The sequence below is a fragment of the Rhipicephalus microplus genome, unplaced genomic scaffold (genome assembly GCF_043290135.1).
Source record: "Rhipicephalus microplus isolate Deutch F79 unplaced genomic scaffold, USDA_Rmic scaffold_264, whole genome shotgun sequence".
NCBI lineage: Eukaryota > Metazoa > Arthropoda > Arachnida > Ixodida > Ixodidae > Rhipicephalus > Rhipicephalus microplus.
The window spans coordinates 37,501-52,500 of NW_027464835.1; the positions used below are offsets into that span (position 1 = coordinate 37,501).

The 15,000-nt window shown below is 62.0% G+C and overlaps 2 non-coding genes across 2 annotated transcripts; both read right to left on the reverse strand.

Annotated features, from left to right (window-relative positions):
* Window positions 1-1,034: 1,034 nt before the first annotated feature.
* LOC142792943 (5.8S ribosomal RNA) lies at window positions 1,035-1,187 on the reverse strand. The gene has a single exon (XR_012891323.1). It is a non-coding gene; the product is annotated as a 5.8S ribosomal RNA (ribosomal RNA).
* Window positions 1,188-2,906: 1,719 nt separating this feature from the next.
* On the reverse strand, window positions 2,907-4,721 carry LOC142792926 (small subunit ribosomal RNA). Its single transcript, XR_012891307.1, has one exon. It is a non-coding gene; the product is annotated as a small subunit ribosomal RNA (ribosomal RNA).
* Window positions 4,722-15,000: the final 10,279 nt, after the last annotated feature.

Below are 15,000 nucleotides of genomic sequence, written 5' to 3' on the forward strand. Positions count from 1 at the left end.
TGCACGCGTGCGGCGCACAACCGGTGTGACGTGGAAGTGACGGGACACGTTCGTAAACCCATCGCGAACCGAGTACGACGCCCTACCAAGTGCGCCCGCAACCCTGTACAGGGTCACATCTTCACAAGGCTGGCAAGCGGCATTCCGCTGCGCGCGTGCGTCGTCCGAGCAGTTGCGTGATAAACGACCGTGTCGAAAGCCCAAACACCGCCGAGGCCAGTCGCCGCCGCCGCAAGGGCAGCCACGCAGCCTGGCGAGAGGCATCGTCTCGTGTAGCGTCGCCCCCGCCCCAACTGGAGTGGCCCAGTTTTTTGAACGGGACGGGAACTGCGAAGCACTTAGACCGACGGCGGACTACGACGAGAACGCCTTAAGCTTCGCCAACGTTTCGCCAACTCGTGCGGGAGACTTTTTCCGCTTCGCGGCAAGTCGTCGCGCCGTGCTCTCCGCATCAACCGCGTACGCAGCGAACCGCAAACGTCGGGCGCAGCCTCCTCACCTCCCTGCGCTTTGCGCGCGAACGTTCCCTGTTCGCGCGGCAAAGCCTGGAGGAGGCACGGCCCCGCAGCGTGTTCGAGCGCCCGGTCTACGGGACACCCTGCTTACTTCGAGGGCAACAAGCGCAACGCAAGGCTGCGATCTCGCGCACTTTGCGCACGGCTGGAGAAGCTTTGCTGGCCGGCTTTCGCTCCTCGTGTTTACCGTGCGTTAAAGTTGCGCGTCCGTGGCTCTCGCAGCTCTTGCGCGCCCGGTCGCAGAGAGGAGTACGCAACCTCGACCGCACTTTCCCTGCAGGCTTCCTTCCGACTCGAAGTCCTGCGGCGGTCTCAACGAGGTGCCACATCCTCAATGCAGTCGGTCGCCCCCGTTTCGGTTGGGCTCTGGCACGACGGTCGCCACCGTCTCGCCCTTGAGTGGCCGCTGTTGGCGCTCGCTGTGAGGTGTTCAGCGTGCTGTCCGTGTTGCCGACGCGGTCAAAACGAGTCGACGGCTCACGTTCCCTTGTGCGCCGAAGGCTCTCTTGATATGTGATCCGACCCTCAGACAGACGAAGCCAAGGGAAGACCCAAGGCCGCAATGTGCGTTCAAAGAATCAGTGCTCAGTGTGTCCTGCAATTCACACCAAGTCTCGCAGCTGGCTGCGTTCTTCATCGACCCGAGAACCGAGTGATCCACCGCTTAGAGTCGTGAAAAAGTGTTTGTTCAATTCCGTACAGTCAAAACCAAACGTTTCTGGCACTCGGCCAAACAGTGGCCAAGAAGGGCGCTTTTCAGCGCACGCTTGGACTCCAAAACTCTGCCGCGCCTTTTTCGGCTGCCGCAAATCGAGCAAACGGTGTGTTTCGGACGGCGTTTCGCTTTCGCTACTTGCGAGTGCTTTCGTGGTCCACCCCTCTATAAATACTCGGGAGGCGTCGAAGCCGGTTCTCCAAGCCGGACCCGTAGGTATCGTTGTGTGCTCGCTCTCATTGGCCCGCCTAACCAGAAAATGCCTGCGGTACACCCATTTGGATAAGAGTGCACGCAGATGCGGGCCTCGACGGCTACACATTTCCTCGGGCGGCCGCCTCCCGGCCTCCGTGGAGCGCGGGATGCACGGTCCCATCGACAAGCCTCTCCCGTTTTTACCGTGGCGTCGCGGTTCACCACGGCAGGCGGGTCGGTCTCCTCCGCATAAAAAGGGGGACCCCCGCTTTTTGTTCCACGAAATCGCACAAGCTTTTTTCGCATCCACGGTTTGCCACCGCACACCAAAATGCCGATCCGGCTGCCTACTTTAGCCAACAGGTGGAGCCAGGCGCGCCGTACTTGCGCGGCACTTCCCACGTCCACCGAAGTCGGTGCCAAGGACCACTTTCGGCGCCGGAGCCGCGTACGAGCCTACTCGAGGCGGAAGAACGAAGCCAGCAAGGGCCTGGCCGCAAGTGCGTTCAATTGTCGGGACGTCCAAGTCCCTCGTTCTTCCGTGCTTCCTCTTTCGGCAAGTCGTTGCGGCACCTTCCCAAAGCGCGCAGACCCGCTAATCGCGACGAGCGCGACGTGGCCGTGCCGCCTTTCCCTCGGCAGCAAGCAAAACGCCTGGCAACGTCGACGCTCCCCTAACCGCGATCTCGCACCGTGTTTCGTGTGGCGAATTCAAAAGCCGGCCGGCGCTGCTGCAACCATTACGGTCGGTACGCATACGCCGCGGAGGGCGGGACGGTCATCGGAGCGTGCGGTTCCTCCATCGAGTACTGCGCACCTCGGCCGTCGCATCGCCGTGCCATGACCGGCCGCGCGTCAACGCGAACCGGTGCCAGCGAGATCCCTCGCCTGCAAGAACCGACCGGCAGCCTCCGTCACCCGAGGACGCGGAGGCGCTTGCCGCGGACGGCGGGACGGTATGCACTGGTGCACAGCGGACCCGTCACATCGCCAGTTCCTTGACCGACCGCCGACGCTTGTGCCGTTCCTCTCGTACTTGGCAGTCGCCGCGCGATTGTCGGGTCTCGTTCTTGCACGCTCGAACGGTCGGGAGGGCACTCGGCTGGCGTTTCGGGAACGCGCAGCCTCGCCTTCTACCGACGTAACCACGACTCGCCGTTCGCGCTCCGCCGCTCCTGTTTACAGTACTAGGCGGTCCCGCAGCGGTCGGGTCGCGCATTTCGAGCGCTTCGAGCCACGGTGCAGTGGCGGGTCGAAAGCCGACCTATGAGTGCGTTGCGCCGTTTGTACCCGCGTCCGCCACCTGGCCGACCGTCCAAGGTCGCGGTGTTGGCGTCCGCTGGGCGCAACAATTTGTCACGGGGTGCCGCTCCACATTCAGGCAGCCCCGTGGGGAAAAGCCGACCCCGCGTCCAAACGGGGTCAGCGGCAGAAAGTGTCGGGCGCAGACGCAGCTGAGGCGCTCACCCTTCACAATCCGTTAATGATCCTTCCGCAGGTTCACCTACGGAAACCTTGTTACGACTTTTACTTCCTCTAAATGATCAAGTTTGGTCATCTTTCCAACAGACCGGCGCAACCGAAAGGCCGCGCCGGACATCGGTCCGAAGACCTCACTAAATCATTCAATCGGTAGTAGCGACGGGCGGTGTGTACAAAGGGCAGGGACGTAATCAACGCGAGCTTATGACTCGCGCTTACTGGGAATTCCTCGTTCAAGGGGAACAATTGCAAGCCCCTATCCCAATCACGAAAGAAGTTCCACGGGTTACCCAGTCTTTTCAGACAGGGATAAAGACACGCTGCTTCCTTCAGTGTAGCGCGCGTGCGGCCCCGGACATCTAAGGGCATCACAGACCTGTTATTGCTCTGTTTCGTGCGGCTAGGAGCCGCTTGTCCCTCTAAGAAGGTTGTAAGGTGCTGGGAACCCCGCACCTATTTAATAGGCTAGAGTCTCGTTCGTTATCGGAATTAACCAGACAAATCGCTCCACCAACTAAGAACGGCCATGCACCACCATCCACCGAATCAAGAAAGAGCTCTCAATCTGTCAATCCTCCCAGTGTCCGGGCCGGGTAAGTTTTCCCGTGTTGAGTCAAATTAAGCCGCAGGCTCCACTCCTGGTGGTGCCCTTCCGTCAATTCCTTTAAGTTTCAGCTTTGCAACCATACTTCCCCCGGAACCCAAATACTTTGGTTTCCCGGAAGCTGCCCGCCGAGTCATTTGAGTAACTCAGGCGGATCGCTGGTTGGCATCGTTTATGGTCAGAACTAGGGCGGTATCTGATCGCCTTCGAACCTCTGACTTTCGTTCTTGATCAATGAAAACATTCTTGGCAAATGCTTTCGCAGTAGTTCGTCTTGCGACGGTCCAAGAATTTCACCTCTAGCGCCGCAATACGAATGCCCCCGTCCGTCCCTCTTAATCATTACCTCGTATTCCAAAAACCAACAGAACAGAAACGAGGTCTTGTTCTATTATTCCATGCAAGTTTATTCAGGCGACTCGCCTGCGTTGAGCACTCTAATTTTTTCAAAGTAAAAGCACCGGCCATCTCGAGGCACACAATGAAGTGCACCAAGAAAGAACCGGCATGATGTTCAGTCCGAGCCGTCGCATCGGGTAGATGCACTACTCGTCTGGAACTGAGATCCAACTACGAGCTTTTTAACCGCAGCAGCTTTAGTATACGCTATTGGAGCTGGAATTACCGCGGCTGCTGGCACCAGACTTGCCCTCCAATTGATCCTCGTTAAAGGATTTAGAGTGTACTCATTTCAATTACGGGGCCTCAAAAGAGTCCCGTATTGTTATTTTTCGTCACTACCTCCCCGTGCCGGGAGTGGGTAATTTGCGCGCCTGCTGCCTTCCTTGGATGTGGTAGCCGTTTCTCAGGCTCCCTCTCCGGAATCGAACCCTGATTCTCCGTTACCCGTAACAACCATGGTAAGCAAGTAACCTACCATCGAAAGTTGATAAGGCAGACACTTGAAAGAAACGTCGCCGGCTCGTGGCCATGCGATCAGCACAAAGTTATCCAGAGTCACCACACAATACGGGCCGAAACCCGATCGATCTTGGTCTAATAAAAGCACCCGTTACCCAAAGGGCTCCAGGCTCACTGCATGTATTAGCTCTAGAATTGCCACAGTTATCCAAGTAGGAAGAAACGATCTAAGGAACCATAACTGATTTAATGAGCCATTCGCGGTTTCGCCTTATTTCGGCATGTACTTAGACATGCATGGCTTAATCTTTGAGACAAGCATATGATTACTGGCAGGATCAACCAGGTAATCGTTCGACTGCGCGTCCGTCCTCGCCTTCGGCGGGCCGGACGCAGTCTGTGTGCGGCGGAGGCCACCTTCAGGCGCCCCAACACGCTTATTTTGCACTCCGAGATGACGGCGTTCGAGCTCGCTACGGCACAACCTTCCCGAAAGACGAGTGGGAGCCGTGCGGCAAGAAGCACGTTCATGCTCGCTCTTTTTCGTTGCATCGACTCGGTCGCGCCGTGCGGGTTGCCCAAGCCCGCTGCACTGTCGGTGGACCGGCCGGAACTAGCAACGGAGCCGAGACTGCAAAGCCGCCAGACGACGGGTCACGCCCGCGTCTTCGGCGCTTTCGCATCTGAATCGCCCGAGGACGACACGGAACACACCTCGATATCGTGGTAAAACGGCACCGTCCGACAACCAGCCCCTAACGCATCAAGCGGATGAGGCTGCAGACGACTGCCGTGGATTCCCCTGGAGCAGACCCGAGGACACGCTTGACGAGGCCGAAGCCCGCCGCATATCAGACACCCGGTCGCTTTCGCGTACGCCGCTCACGAGAACCCCCACATAATAGCAGCGATAAGTACCCAGACCTCCTTGGGCACTAATACGAGCGTACTCGAGAAAATTTCACCGCGGGTGTGCCCCGAAACGTGTGGCACGTTGAGCGTGCCACAAGTCTACGTCGCTCTCAAACCCGCCGAGGTCGTAGAATTTGCGACCCTACTCACGAAATTCCCACCGAGGATACGGCCGCAAACGTACCGCACCTTGGGTAGGCCACGAGTTTGTGCAACACTACGCTGACGGCACAGCACCGAGGTCGTGCGCGCACGCACGGGAAAATTCCGCCGCGGTTTCTGCCGAAAACGTGAGGCACCACGACTCTCCGCAAGTTCGCGTCGACTGCGAAAGACCGAAGTCGTGAACGACGTGTCCGCTACTCGCCGCCGACACGCTGGACACCAAACGTACAACGACTCGACGGCGTAGTAGAGGCCCACGACGCGGTTTTCCTTAACGACGTCTCGGCGTGGCACCGACAGGTTAGAACGGCCGACCAACGTTCCCTGTCCGCCGTTCGGCTCAGTCGAAGGGCTCGGCGACTTCGGCAACGCTGCGAAGCCGCACGGTGACGCACGCCATGTCCCCATTTTTTTTTTTTTTCTTTCTGCGTCTGCCGGGGTGCCCCTATAATAGCAGCGATAAGCACCCAGACCGCCGTGGGTCGCTCGCCCCGGCTGACGTGGTTTTTCGTACTCCTGCGGCGGTCGCCGTCAAGCACGTCCAAATACGCTACTTTCGTGGGCGCATTCACGCTCTTTCGCTTCGCCGGAGTGCCAGCACTCACTCTGCCAAAAACGGCGAACATCCGAGCGGCGGTTCCCACTTTTGCGTCGGCGTCGCAAACCCCGCCCCGGCAGACGAGGTTTGCCGTACTCGTGCGACGGTGGCCGGCGGGCACGTCGAAAGACGCCGATATCGTGCGCGAATTGGCGCACCTTGGCTTCACCGGAGTGCCGCCACTGACTCCTCCAAAAACGGCGAAGATCCGAGCGGCGCTTCCCACTTTCGCATCGGCGTCCCGAACTCCGCCCCGGCTGACGCGGTTTACCGTACTCGTGCGACGGTCGCCGGCGAGCACGTGGAAAGACGCCGATATCGTGCCCGAATCGGCTCCGTTCGGCTTCGCCGGAGTGCCAGCACTGGCTCGGCGAAAGACGACGAACATCCGAGCGACGGTTCTCACTATTGCGTACGCGTCGCAAACCCCGCCCCGGCAGACGCACTTTGCCGTACTCGTGCGACGGTCGCCGGCGAGCACGTAGAAAGACGCCGATATCGTGCCGGAATCGGCCCCGTTTGGCTTCGCCGGAGTGCCAGCACTCACTCGGCCACAAACGGCGAACATCCGAGCGGCGGTTCCCACTTAGCCGTCGGCGTCCCGAACTCCGCCCCGGCAGACGCGGTTGCCGAGCTCGTGCGACTAGCGACCGCGAAGCCGTCTCGCGACGCCGCTTTCGTGCGCGGCTCCCACTGCGACCTGGGTCACCCGAGGTCGACGAGCAAGAAAGAATGTCGAAAAAAAATTTTTTTTTTTTTTGCGTCTGCCGGGGTGCCCCTATAATAGCAGCGATAAGCACCCAGACCGCCATGGGTCGCTCGCCCCGGCTGACGTGGTTTTTCGTTTTCCTGCGGTGGTCGTCGTCAAGCACGTCCAAACACGCCACTTTCGTGGGCGCATTCGCGCTCTTTCGCTTCGCCGGAGTGCCAGCACTCACTCTGCCAAAAACGGCGAACATCCTAGTGGCGGTTCCCACTTTTGCGTCGGCGTCGCCAACCCCGCCCCGGCATACGCGGTTTGCCGTACTCGTGCGGCGGTGGCCGGCGGGCACGTCGAAAGACACCGATATCGTGCGCGAGTCGATGCTTCTTGGTCTCGCAGGAGGGCCGCCACTCACTCCTGCAAAAACGGCGAAGATCCGAGCGGCGCTTCCCACTTTTTCGTCGGCATCGCAAACCTCGCCCCGGCAGACGCGCTTTGCCGTACTCGTGCGACGGTCGCCGGCGAGCACGTCGAAATACGCCGATATCGTGCCCGAATCGGCCCCGTTTCGCTTCGCCGGAGTGCCAGCACTCACTCGGCCAAAAACGGCGAACATCCGAGCAGCGGTACCCACTTAGCCGTCGGCATCCCGAACTCCGCGCCGGCTGACGCGGTTGCCGAGCTCGTGCGACTAGCGACCGCGAACGCGTCTCGCGACGCCGCTTTCGTGCGCGGCTCCCATTGCGACCTGGGTTACCCGAGCTCGACCAGCAAAAAAGAAGGTCGAAAAAAAATTTTTTTTTTCTGCGTCTGCCGGGGTGCCCCTATAATAGCAGCGATAAGCACCCAGACCGCCGTGGGTCGCTCGCCCCGGCTGACGTGGTTTTTCGTACTCCTGCAGCGGTCGCCGTCAAGCACGTCCAAATACGCCACTTTCGTGGGCGCTTTCGCGCTCTTTCGCGTCGCCGGTGTGCCAGCACTCACTCTGCCAAAAACGGCGAACATCCTAGTGGCGGTTCCCACTTTTGCGTCGGCGTCGCCAACCCCGCCCCGGCATACGCGGTTTGCCGTACTCGTGCGGCGGTGGCCGGCGGGCACGTCGAAAGACACCGATATCGTGCGCGAGTCGATGCTTCTTGGTCTCGCAGGAGGGCCGCCACTCACTCCTGCAAAAACGGCGAAGATCCGAGCGGCGCTTCCCACTTTTTCGTCGGCATCGCAAACCTCGCCCCGGCAGACGCGCTTTGCCGTACTCGTGCGACGGTCGCCGGCGAGCACGTCGAAATACGCCGATATCGTGCCCGAATCGGCCCCGTTTCGCTTCGCCGGAGTGCCAGCACTCACTCGGCCAAAAACGGCGAACATCCGAGCAGCGGTACCCACTTAGCCGTCGGCATCCCGAACTCCGCGCCGGCTGACGCGGTTGCCGAGCTCGTGCGACTAGCGACCGCGAACGCGTCTCGCGACGCCGCTTTCGTGCGCGGCTCCCATTGCGACCTGGGTTACCCGAGCTCGACCAGCAAAAAAGAAGGTCGAAAAAAAATTTTTTTTTTCTGCGTCTGCCGGGGTGCCCCTATAATAGCAGCGATAAGCACCCAGACCGCCGTGGGTCGCTCGCCCCGGCTGACGTGGTTTTTCGTACTCCTGCAGCGGTCGCCGTCAAGCACGTCCAAATACGCCACTTTCGTGGGCGCTTTCGCGCTCTTTCGCGTCGCCGGTGTGCCAGCACTCACTCTGCCAAAAACGGCCAACATCCGAGCGGCGGTTCCCACTTTTGCGTCGGCGTCGTAAACCCCGCCCCGGCAGACGCGGTTTGCCCTACTCGTTCGACGGTCGCCGGCGAGCGCGTCGAAAGACGCCGATATCGTGCGCTAATTGGCGCTCCTTGGCTTCTCCGGAGTGCCGCCACTCACTCCTCCAAAAACGGCGAAGATCCGAGCGGCGTTCTCCACTTTCGCATCGGCGTCCCGAACTCCGCCCGGGCTGACGCGGTTTACCGTACTCGTGCGACGGTCGCCGCCGGGCACGTCGAAAGACGCCGATATCGTGCCGTAATCGGCCCCGTTTGGCTTCGCCCGAGTGCCAGCACTCACTCGGCCAAAAACGGCGAACATCCGAGCAGCGTTTCCCACTTTCGCATCGGCGTCCCGAAGCCCGCCCCGGCAGACGCGGTTTGCCCTACTCGAGCGACGGTCGCCGGCGATCACGTCGAAAGGCGCCGAATTCGTGCACGAATCGATGCTTCTTGGTCTCGCAGGAGGGCCGCCACTCACTCCTGCAAAAACGGCGAAGATCCGAGTTGCGCTTCCCACTTTTTCGTCGGCGTCCCGAACTACGCCCCGGCTGACGCGGTTTACCGTACTCGTGCGACGGTCGCCGGCGGGCACTTCAAAATACGCCGATTTCGTGGGCGCATTCACGCTGTTTCGCTTCCCCGGAGTGCCAACACTCACTCTGCCGAAAGCGGCGATCATCCGAGCGGCGGTTCCCACTTTTGCGTCGGCTTCGCAAACGGCGCCCCGGCAGACGCGCTCGTGCGACGTACTCGTGCGACGGTCGCCGGCGAGCACGTCGAAAGACGCCGATATCGTGCTCGAATCGACCCCGTTTCGCTTCGCCGGAGTGCTGCCAGTCACGGCGCAGAAAACGGCGAACAAGTGTTTTTTTTTTTTTTCCTAGAATTTGTGTTATAGAAGGCACATTTGATATCGGACGATAATTTTCAACTTTATCACGCGCACCGATTTTCGTGTAGAGGTTTGCAAGTTTATGGGAATTTCTCCACTTGGAATAATGCGATTTAGTAGTACTACGAGAACTTCATGGATGTACTCAAGGGTACGGGGCAAGTCAGTTACGTCAACACCTGCAGATTTTTTACACTTCAAACTGAAAATTGTTGGTTGTGAGTCCTCGTGTGATATTAAAGGCCGATTCGCTAACACATAGAACAAAGAAAGAAAGGAAGAAAAAACGCCCGCGCTCGCTCAAGAAACCTGGGTTCGCAACAAGTGGCAACAACAAGCAACCGAGCGAGTGCGCCAAAACCCGTGGCGGCCGAACAAACGCGAAGTCCCAACCGCGTCAGCCGGGGCGGCACGGGACAGGAAAAATCACTTCAGCCGGGGCGGCGGGGCACCGAATAAACCTCGTCACCTCGTCGCAGGATAAAAGAGGAAACAAAAAGTCTAAACAGCGTCTGCTGGAGCGAATGCGTAATAAAACAACAACAACAACAAAAAAAAAACACCCGCGCTCAAGAAGTCTGCAATCCTCACAAAAGGCGACTGTGACCGAGCAGCGTCAGCCGGGGCCGTGCGGAAACGGAAAAACCGCGACTACCGGGGCGTCGAGGCACCGAAAAATCCACTTCAGCCGCGGCGAAAAAAAAAAACAAAAAGAAAGACGGAGGGGGGGGGGGGAACCACGTCTGCCGGGGCGAAGGAAAAAAAAAAACGCGTCTGCCGGGGCGAGCCCGGGTGCGGCACCACCGGGAAAACTGTGGCAAACAGACATGGCGATCGAGTGAGTGGGCCGCCAGCCAGGCTCAGCCAAAAAGTGCAAAGTCCGAACTGCGTCAGCCGGGGCGGCAAAAACCGCGTCAGCCGGGGCGGCGCAAAAAACCGCGTCTGCCGGGGCGGCACGAAACCGCGTCAGCCGGGGCGGGGCGAAAACTGCGTCAGCCGGGGCGAAAAGAAAAAAAAAAAACGCGTCTGCCGGGGCAAGCCCGGGTGCGGCACCACCGGGAAAACTGTGGCAAACAGACATGGCGATCGAGTGAGTGGGCCGCCAGCCAGGCACAGCCGAAAAGTGCAAAGTCCGAACCGTGTCAGCCGGGGCGACGCAAAAACCGCGTCAGCCGGGGCGGCGCGAAAACCGCGTCAGCCGGGGCGGCACGAAACCGCGTCAGCCGGGGCGGCGCGAAAACTGCGTCAGCCGGGGCGGCGCGAAAACCTCGTCAGCCGGGGCGAGCGAAAAGGGGGGGGGGGGGAACCACGTCTGCCGGGGCGAAAGAAAAAAAAAACGCGTCTGCCGGGGCGAGCCCGGGTGCGGCACCACCGGGAAGACTGTGGCAAACAGACATGGCGATCGAGTGAGTGGGCCGCCAGCCAGGCTCAGCCCAAAAAGTGCCAAGTCCGAACTGCGTCAGCCGGGGCGGCAAAAACCGCGTCAGCCGGGGCGGCGCGAAAACCGCGTCTGCCGGGGCGGCGCGAAAACTGCGTCAGCCGGGGCGAGCCCGGGTGCGGCACCACCGGGAAAACTGTGGCTAACAGACATGGCGATCGAGTGAGTGGGCCACCAGCCAGGCTCAGCCAAAAAGTGCCAAGTCCGAACTGCGTCAGCCGGGGCGGCAAAAACCGCGTCAGCCGGGGCGGCGCAAAAAAACCGCGTCTGCCGGGGCGGCACGAAACCGCGTCAGCCGGGGCGGCGCGAAAACTGCGTCAGCCGGGGCGAAAGAAAAAAAAAAACGCGTCTGCCGGGGCGAGCCCGGGTGCGGCACCACCGGGAAAACTGTGGCAAACAGACATGGCGATCGAGTGAGTGGGCCGCCAGCCAGGCACAGCCGAAAAGTGCTAAGTCCGAACTGCGTCTGCCGGGGCGGCACGAAACCGCGTCAGCCGGGGCGGCGCGAAAACCGCGTCTGCCGGGGCGGCACGAAACCGCGTCAGCCGGGGCGGCGCGAAAACTGCGTCAGCCGGGGCGAGCCCGGGTGCGGCACCACCGGGAAAACTGTGGCAAACAGACATGGCGATCGAGTGAGTGGGCCGCCAGCCAGGCACAGCCGAAAAGTGCTAAGTCCGAACTGCGTCTGCCGGGGCGGCACGAAACCGCGTCAGCCGGGGCGGCGCGAAAACCGCGTCTGCCGGGGCGGCACGAAACCGCGTCAGCCGGGGCGGCGCGAAAACTGCGTCAGCCGGGGCGAGCCCGGGTGCGGCACCACCGGGAAAACTGTGGCAAACAGACATGGCGATCGAGTGAGTGGGCCGCCAGCCAGGCACAGCCGAAAAGTGCTAAGTCCGAACTGCGTCAGCCGGGGCGGCAAAAACCGCGTCAGCCGGGGCGGCGCAAAAAACCGCGTCTGCCGGGGCGGCACGAAACCGCGTCAGCCGGGGCGGCGCGAAAACTGCGTCAGCCGGGGCGAAAGAAAAAAAAAAAACGCGTCTGCCGGGGCGAGCCCGGGTGCGGCACCACCGGGAAAACTGTGGCAAACAGACATGGCGATCGAGTGAGTGGGCCGCCAGCCAGGCACAGCCGAAAAGTGCTAAGTCCGAACTGCGTCTGCCGGGGCGGCACGAAACCGCGTCAGCCGGGGCGGCGCGAAAACCGCGTCTGCCGGGGCGGCACGAAACCGCGTCAGCCGGGGCGGCGCGAAAACTGCGTCAGCCGGGGCGAGCCCGGGTGCGGCACCACCGGGAAAACTGTGGCAAACAGACATGGCGATCGAGTGAGTGGGCCGCCAGCCAGGCACAGCCGAAAAGTGCTAAGTCCGAACTGCGTCTGCCGGGGCGGCACGAAACCGCGTCAGCCGGGGCGGCGCGAAAACCGCGTCTGCCGGGGCGGCGCGAAAACTGCGTCAGCCGGGGCGAGCCCGGGTGCGGCACCACCGGGAAAACTGTGGCAAACAGACATGGCGATCGAGTGAGTGGGCCGCCAGCCAGGCACAGCCGAAAAGTGCAAAGTCCGAACCGTGTCAGCCGGGGCGACGCAAAAACCGCGTCAGCCGGGGCGGCGCGAAAACCGCGTCAGCCGGGGCGGCACGAAACCGCGTCAGCCGGGGCGGCGCGAAAACTGCGTCAGCCGGGGCGGCGCGAAAACCTCGTCAGCCGGGGCGAGCGAAAAGGGGGGGGGGGGAACCACGTCTGCCGGGGCGAAAGAAAAAAAAAACGCGTCTGCCGGGGCGAGCCCGGGTGCGGCACCACCGGGAAGACTGTGGCAAACAGACATGGCGATCGAGTGAGTGGGCCGCCAGCCAGGCTCAGCCCAAAAAGTGCCAAGTCCGAACTGCGTCAGCCGGGGCGGCAAAAACCGCGTCAGCCGGGGCGGCGCGAAAACCGCGTCTGCCGGGGCGGCGCGAAAACTGCGTCAGCCGGGGCGAGCCCGGGTGCGGCACCACCGGGAAAACTGTGGCTAACAGACATGGCGATCGAGTGAGTGGGCCACCAGCCAGGCTCAGCCAAAAAGTGCCAAGTCCGAACTGCGTCAGCCGGGGCGGCAAAAACCGCGTCAGCCGGGGCGGCGCAAAAAAACCGCGTCTGCCGGGGCGGCACGAAACCGCGTCAGCCGGGGCGGCGCGAAAACTGCGTCAGCCGGGGCGAAAGAAAAAAAAAAACGCGTCTGCCGGGGCGAGCCCGGGTGCGGCACCACCGGGAAAACTGTGGCAAACAGACATGGCGATCGAGTGAGTGGGCCGCCAGCCAGGCACAGCCGAAAAGTGCTAAGTCCGAACTGCGTCTGCCGGGGCGGCACGAAACCGCGTCAGCCGGGGCGGCGCGAAAACCGCGTCTGCCGGGGCGGCACGAAACCGCGTCAGCCGGGGCGGCGCGAAAACTGCGTCAGCCGGGGCGAGCCCGGGTGCGGCACCACCGGGAAAACTGTGGCAAACAGACATGGCGATCGAGTGAGTGGGCCGCCAGCCAGGCACAGCCGAAAAGTGCTAAGTCCGAACTGCGTCTGCCGGGGCGGCACGAAACCGCGTCAGCCGGGGCGGCGCGAAAACCGCGTCTGCCGGGGCGGCACGAAACCGCGTCAGCCGGGGCGGCGCGAAAACTGCGTCAGCCGGGGCGAGCCCGGGTGCGGCACCACCGGGAAAACTGTGGCAAACAGACATGGCGATCGAGTGAGTGGGCCGCCAGCCAGGCACAGCCGAAAAGTGCTAAGTCCGAACTGCGTCAGCCGGGGCGGCAAAAACCGCGTCAGCCGGGGCGGCGCAAAAAACCGCGTCTGCCGGGGCGGCACGAAACCGCGTCAGCCGGGGCGGCGCGAAAACTGCGTCAGCCGGGGCGAAAGAAAAAAAAAAACGCGTCTGCCGGGGCGAGCCCGGGTGCGGCACCACCGGGAAAACTGTGGCAAACAGACATGGCGATCGAGTGAGTGGGCCGCCAGCCAGGCACAGCCGAAAAGTGCTAAGTCCGAACTGCGTCTGCCGGGGCGGCACGAAACCGCGTCAGCCGGGGCGGCGCGAAAACCGCGTCTGCCGGGGCGGCACGAAACCGCGTCAGCCGGGGCGGCGCGAAAACTGCGTCAGCCGGGGCGAGCCCGGGTGCGGCACCACCGGGAAAACTGTGGCAAACAGACATGGCGATTGAGTGAGTGGGCCGCCAGCCAGGCACAGCCGAAAAGTGCTAAGTCCGAACTGCGTCTGCCGGGGCGGCACGAAACCGCGTCAGCCGGGGCGGCGCGAAAACCGCGTCTGCCGGGGCGGCACGAAACCGCGTCAGCCGGGGCGGCGCGAAAACTGCGTCAGCCGGGGCGAGCCCGGGTGCGGCACCACCGGGAAAACTGTGGCAAACAGACATGGCGATCGAGTGAGTGGGCCGCCAGCCAGGCACAGCCGAAAAGTGCTAAGTCCGAACTGCGTCTGCCGGGGCGGCACGAAACCGCGTCAGCCGGGGCGGCGCGAAAACCGCGTCTGCCGGGGCGGCACGAAACCGCGTCAGCCGGGGCGGCGCGAAAACTGCGTCAGCCGGGGCGAGCCCGGGTGCGGCACCACCGGGAAAACTGTGGCAAACAGACATGGCGATCGAGTGAGTGGGCCGCCAGCCAGGCACAGCCGAAAAGTGCAAAGTCCGAACCGTGTCAGCCGGGGCGACGCAAAAACCGCGTCAGCCGGGGCGGCGCGAAAACCGCGTCTGCCGGGGCGGCACGAAACCGCGTCAGCCGGGGCGGCGCGAAAACTGCGTCAGCCGGGGCGAGCCCGGGTGCGGCACCACCGGGAAAACTGTGGCAAACAGACATGGCGATCGAGTGAGTGGGCCGCCAGCCAGGCACAGCCGAAAAGTGCTAAGTCCGAACTGCGTCAGCCGGGGCGGCAAAAACCGCGTCAGCCGGGGCGGCGCAAAAACCGCGTCTGCCGGGGCGAAATAAAAAAAAAAAACAAAGAAAAAAGCCCGCGCTTAATCAAAAGAAAACAAAGAAAAAAGCTTGCGCTTAATCAAAAGAAAACAAACAAAAAAAGTTCGCGCTTAAGCCTGGCGGTGGAACCACCGGGGCAAACAGACCTGGCGATCGAGTGAGTGGGCCGCCAGCCGG